General features: G+C 41.8%; 1 pseudogene across 1 annotated transcript; it reads left to right on the top strand.

Annotated features, from left to right (window-relative positions):
* The first annotated feature begins 426 nt into the window (after nt 1-426).
* On the top strand, nt 427-3,965 carry LOC143842590 (large ribosomal subunit protein eL43 pseudogene; annotated as a pseudogene). The gene is made up of 2 exons (XR_013233200.1): nt 427-498; nt 3,456-3,965. The product of XR_013233200.1 is annotated as a large ribosomal subunit protein eL43 pseudogene (transcript).
* Nucleotides 3,966-6,118: the final 2,153 nt, after the last annotated feature.

Raw genomic sequence — 6,118 nt, 5'->3', positions numbered from 1 at the left:
AGTTCTTTGAGAAAAGAATGTCCACCCTTTAGACATCAGGAAACATTACAATCAAATGGTTCTGTGCCACTGTTTGTGAAAATGCTACTGAATTAACTTGTTTTGAAAGACCACATTAATTTTGACTTAGATTCAATAGACTCGGATCTTCTAACCAATTTGAGTCAAGCCATTTCACCCTGGAGCCTCCAGACTTTTGTTGACTTCAGATTTAAATTATTCTCCGTTCCATCAACTGAGCTGTTTGCTAGTGTATATGCAAGTGTGTCTTAAAGGTGTCAGGGAAATGCAGTGACTTTCTTTGCCAGTAGAGGGGGCTGACTTCACATGATATTGCTTCTTGGTATGCTATTTTTCTTCTAAGAATTTGTTTCGCTCTGCTATCTTCTATTAATGAAAATCTTTAATCAAATAATTTTTTTTTAAAGATATTGCTTCAGGAGGAAGTCCATTGAAAAAGAACTGCAAGTGAGAAAGGGGAATCAAAGAAATTCAATGGTATTTAAAAAACTGCTGTGTCAAAGTTTGCATTTGTTCATCTTATACTGAGTTACGGCTGATAATGTCAACAACGCATGAAGAGCAGGAAATGAATCAGAAGACCCATTTTAAAATCTGTATCTAAAGCCTTGAGTGCAAATCTGCATTTCAGCATTCTAATTTCAATATGTGAAATCCCAATTAGGAGTCCGTGCCCCTGGGATTTTTGCTTTAAATTAAAATGTCGTTTGGGGCAGTTCTCACCTTTCTGAGGCAAAATGGATGTAGAATGTCTTGCTTTTCAAGCAGGTTGGCATTTCAGGATGGAAGATGGTTAGAATTAAAACCCAAAGTACAAATTCAAGATCTATCCATCTAATTCCCATGAGGATTTAAGTCCAACTTTGTTCCCGTTCCAGTATGGTGCTCTAGCTATCTCTCCATGTTGGTGCTCTCCAAGAATTCTACTGAAATTAATGATTAATAAAAGCATTTATCTAAGAAGATTTCACCATTAATAAATGCATTAGAAAGAATAATTAAGCACCCTATGGAACCATTCCATGTTTCATTCGACAGACTTTGACTGCTGTTGTTTATTTTTCTGACTCGTGTGGTTTTATATGTGACATTGTTGCCTTGTCATTACAAACCAAGACCACAAAAATGTTTACGTAGCTATTTTCTTTAGTGAAATTCTGAAATGTGGCTTCTGGTGCCACTAACACAATAAAGAAATAACCCACTTTGAGCTAGCTGAATCTGTAGGCCACTGTTTTATGAGAGATGTCACAGCTGCTGTTTGGGGCTTGTAATTTTCTATGCTATGGATACACTTCCAAAGCATACAATCACACTGGATGGCGGAAAGGGAAGGAGAACATATTCTGCCCTTGTCCCAAACTCTCCTGCTCCACCTTATATCATGGTATTCTTTGTAAAGCAACTTGCTTTTCCACTTTGAGCTTCTATATTTACTTTAATGATACTCTATATAAATGCACCTCATGTCTATTTTTCTAGCATGTGTTGACTGTTGTTGGTGTACTAAATTTGTCACAAATGCTAATGTAGATAAGCTACATGAGGGGAAAGGCATGTTTGCCTTTTGTTGGAACTCAACTGGCAACATATTTGGCACGGTATTTAATTCTGCTCTGCTTCTAAGGATCTTCCTGTTACAATTCTGGAGGATTCCCCAGGTCCCACCTGGGGCCTGCATCCCTAATTTCAGTTCACCTGCTCCCAGTCCTCAGCTGCCTTCTGATATCTCAGCACACCTTACGGTAAGAAAGGCTGATGGCATGGCCTTGAATCACAAAGCAGTGATTGGCAGTCTGAGATTTTTTGGGTTGGGGCCAGTCAAGGAGCATCATCTAAAGCAGGGGTAGTCAACCTGTGGTCCTCCAGATGTCCATGGACTACAATTACCATGAGCCCCTGCCAGCATTTGCTGACAGGGGCTCATGGGAATTGTAGTTCATGGACATCTGGAGGACCACAGGTTGACTACCCCTAATCTAAATACCCCCCTGACCGTACTGTACCTCCAGAAGATAAATTAAGACCACCTATGCTGCTATTCTGTTTTTAACCTCGGATGTTACACTCAATTTTAAATGGATCTATTTTAGTTTTAAATTAATTTAATCAATATTAGTAATATAATGTACACTACCCTGAGCCAGTTTGCTGGATAGGGTGGTATATAAATCAATCAATCAATCAATCAATAAAAGTGATGTTTGGAGCTCTCATATGATTGGTCTTGATTAATTTAAACAAAGGGAAGAACTTAGATTGTAGTATTTGCCTATCATAAGAAGCATCAATCCTGTCTCATAAATAAAAACCAGGAATCGGTGGGCCAGTGAGGCCATCTGGATTTGAATGACGGGAAAAGGAGTTGGTGAACCACCTAAGGAGGTGGTGAACTCCCCCACACTGGCAGTCTTCAAGCAAAGGCTGGATACACATTTTTCTTGGATGCTTTAGGATGCTGTGGGCTGATCCTGCGTAGAGCAGGGGGTTGGACTAGATGGCCTGTATGGCCCCTTCCAACTCTATGATTCAATGATTCTATGAAAAACTATTACTATAATGTGTTGTCCAGAGTTGTTTTCTGATAACGTTTCCCAGCATCCAGTGTTCCCATACCCCAGCATCAAGGGATGTAGCCTAGACCATGACTAGAGATCAAACCAGTTAGAGCCACCATCACCCTATAATTTGCTATCTAAATCCTTAAGAACATAAGCTGTAGTGGACCCGACCGAAGGTCTACCGAATCCAGTCCTAATTCAGCTAGTGGCTCCCACCACATTTGTCTTTTCTAAACATAAAATATTTCTTTTTTTTTCCCACCATCCTATAACTACTGCCAAGTTCTGAAGGTTTACTGGTAATCCCAAGATCCAGTGTCAGGTGAGAGGGGTAGAAAGTTTATCCCTCCTTCCTTTCTCCACACTATTCATAGCTTTGTAAATCTCTTGTTTACAGTTTCATTATTTGAACTTAAGCCCTTTTGGAAGCCACATGAGTTGACCGGGTCAGAACCTCCTTTCCCACCTCTCCTCTTTATCCCCAGAGATCAGATTTTCGCAAGTACTAAAAGCACTTGTGGGATCCCAATGAAAACCTTCAGCTCCTCTTAGTTACACAAATGGTTTTTGCGGAAGAAATGGGGGGGGGGGAATGTGGATGGGATAGTTCTTTCCTCTTGTTTTTGGACTTGCTCATCTGACCTGCTTAACACAACAAATGCAAAGCCAATGTGCCTGCTAACAACCCTATGGAGTCCGATCTCCTTGTGCTTTAGCAAAACCCCAGAAATTCTGTGTAAGCTGGCAAAGCTGGCAGTTCTGAAGTCAGTGTCCCCCCAGCCACAGGCAGGGGATAGGGGGGTAGGGTTGCCAGCGTATTAAACCTTATTGATTCTGGATTTTTGAAAAACTGGGTGGCTTCTCTTTCTGCAGCTTCCAGCGGTAGCAAGATGGCCAAGCACACCAAGAAAGTTGGTGTTTTGGGTAAATATGGTACCCAATATGGAGCTTCCCTGAGGACGACAACAAAGAAGACTGAAATTAGCCAGTATGCCAAGGATTCCTGCTCCTTCTGTGGTAAGACCAAAATGAAAAGGAAAGCTGACTGTGGGGATCTGGCATTGTATTGTGGCTCTTGTGTGAAAACAGTGGTCAGTGGTGCCTGGACATACAACACAACATCAGCAGAGAAAGTGAAATCTGCCATCTGAAGGAGCTGAAAGATCAGTAGAAGCCTCTTTTTCTCCTAGTGCAGTCTTATGTTCCACCTCCAGTTTCTCAATCCATTATGTCTTTTTGTCAATTAAAAGTGGTTGTGAATCTGGGGGAAAAAAGAAAGAAGGAAAAACAGGATGGGAATAAGTGCCTGGAAAGCCATTTACCATCTGAACTTAATTGAGAGAGTCGTCTCCATTCTAGACTGTAAAGATTTAGTCTTATTGAGCTGTGCTTCCGTAATCTCCAAACTGGACTGCTATTATATATTCTGTATGGAACTGCCCTTGAAGCTAACACAGAAACTTCACCGACCCGTGATTTGATTGGTACTGGGAGGTATTCATCTACATGGCCAATTTTATAACAGCTGCAATGATTGGCACTCTCCAGATGTCATTCAAAGTGGAGTTGCAGCTCAATGGTAGAGCATCCACTTTGCAAGCAGGAGGTTCCAGGTTCGGTCCTTGGCATCTCCAATTCAAAGGACCAGGTAGGAGATGATGTGAAAGACCTCAACCTGAGATCCTGGAGAGGTTCTGCCAATCTGAGCAGACAATCTTGACCGTGAAGGACCAAGTTTCTGATTCAGTATAAGGCAGCTTCTGATTGCTATGGTTTTATGTAATTCTAGAGTACATTCTTTAAAATGCAGCCATTCTATGTTTATTGTACCTTATTTAAACTGTCTGAAGGCCATTTTGAGTGACAAAAAAATGTAAGCAAGTTATACAAGTTTTACCAAATTCTTGACAAATGTTCCAACAGGCATGGCTTCTTTTCTCGGACTGAAACTCCCATCCCTTTTGCAGAGGATGTTGTTAGCAATCTAGGACTGTTTTTACACAAGAGCATGCAGCTCACAAGGGGAGGAGGGGGGAATGGAACATAAACTTTTTCCAGTTTTGTCTTTCTTCAAGCTGCAACTCAATCCCCTTCTGTATCACCCAAATACAGAGCAGCAACAGCACAGATTTGGGGATGAAGCAACTATCCACTAGAAGAGACTGAAGCTAAATGTAGTAGAAACTCCAGATTTACTGCATGACCTCTCACACACATCATCTTTCTCCTGTTTTATTTCCCAAGCTTCTCCTCCACGCTGCTACCTTAAATGTCCATGCTAAAATAACTGGGGCGCGGTACCCTCGACAGCAATTTCACCAGTTTAATATAGCACAATATTCACCATGTAACATCCATTAAAAGAAAAACCCAGTGAAATAGCCAAGAAGCAAGTAGAGGGAAATGCTGGGGGAGGTGGGAGGCGAGTGTTGCCAACTTTGAGCCTCTATATAAGGGACAATTTTCTCTAGGCCTTTTGGCAACTCTAGAGTTGTGTGTTAGAATAAGTCAGGGGGGAAAAGAAATCAATACTGCATACCATATATGGGTGTGACAGCTGGATAATGGGAAAAAACAGACAGGAAAAAAAGTTGATTCCTTTGAAATATGGTGCAAGCACCGAGTCATGTCTGACCCTTGGGGTGACGCCCTCCAGCGTTTTCATGGCAGACTCAATACGGGGTGGTTTGCCAGTGCCTTCCCCAGTCATTACCGTTTACCCCCCAGCAAGCTGGGTACTCATTTTACCGACCTCAGAAGGATGGAAGGCTGAGTCAACCTTGAGCCGGCTGCTGGGATCGAACTCCCAACCTCCTGGGCAGACAGCTTTAGACAGCATGTCGCTGCCTTACCACTCTGCGCCACAAGAGGCTCTTCTTCATGGGTATTATGGACCACCAAAAAAGACAAATAAGTAGGTTCTAGATGAAATCAAGTATGAACTCTCCCTAGAAGCTAGAATGACTAAACAGAGGCTGTTGTACTTTGGTCACATTATGAGAAGACAAAAGTCACTGGAAAAGACAAGAATGCTAGGCAAAGTTGAAGGAGGCAGGAAGAAAAGGAAAACCCAACATAAGATTGAGTGATCTGATCAAGGCAGCCACTGACTTCAGTTTGCAAGATCTGAGCAAGGCTGTTAATGATAGGACCTTTGTGAGGACATTCATTCAGAGGGTTGCCATAGGTTGGAAATGTCTTGACAGCACTTCACACACACATACATGTCCCTTAGGTTGGCTTTTAATCGAAGTTGGTCATGTTGTGGATGCAAATGGGCTCCTGCGTTTCATCACCCTTGATCTAAAGTGGGTAATATTCTAGCACACACATGAACACAGACCACAGTAAGTCATCAAAATAGCTTTAAACAGCCTTAGTTTAAACCACTTCAACTTGTGTCTCACTGAGATCAGTGAGAAATGTCTGACTCGGGAAAAGTTATAATGCTTTTGCACCACACTCTTTGCTGGGAAAAGACCTGGTATTTTTAATCAAAGCGGGACTTAGTTACATAAAAGGCCTACTGACTTGCT

This window comes from Paroedura picta, chromosome 8 (assembly GCF_049243985.1).
Source record: "Paroedura picta isolate Pp20150507F chromosome 8, Ppicta_v3.0, whole genome shotgun sequence".
In the NCBI taxonomy this organism is placed as follows: Eukaryota; Metazoa; Chordata; class Lepidosauria; order Squamata; family Gekkonidae; genus Paroedura; species Paroedura picta.
Note: the sequence above shows the minus strand (reverse complement) of the source record. Positions and strands in the feature narration are given on the sequence as shown.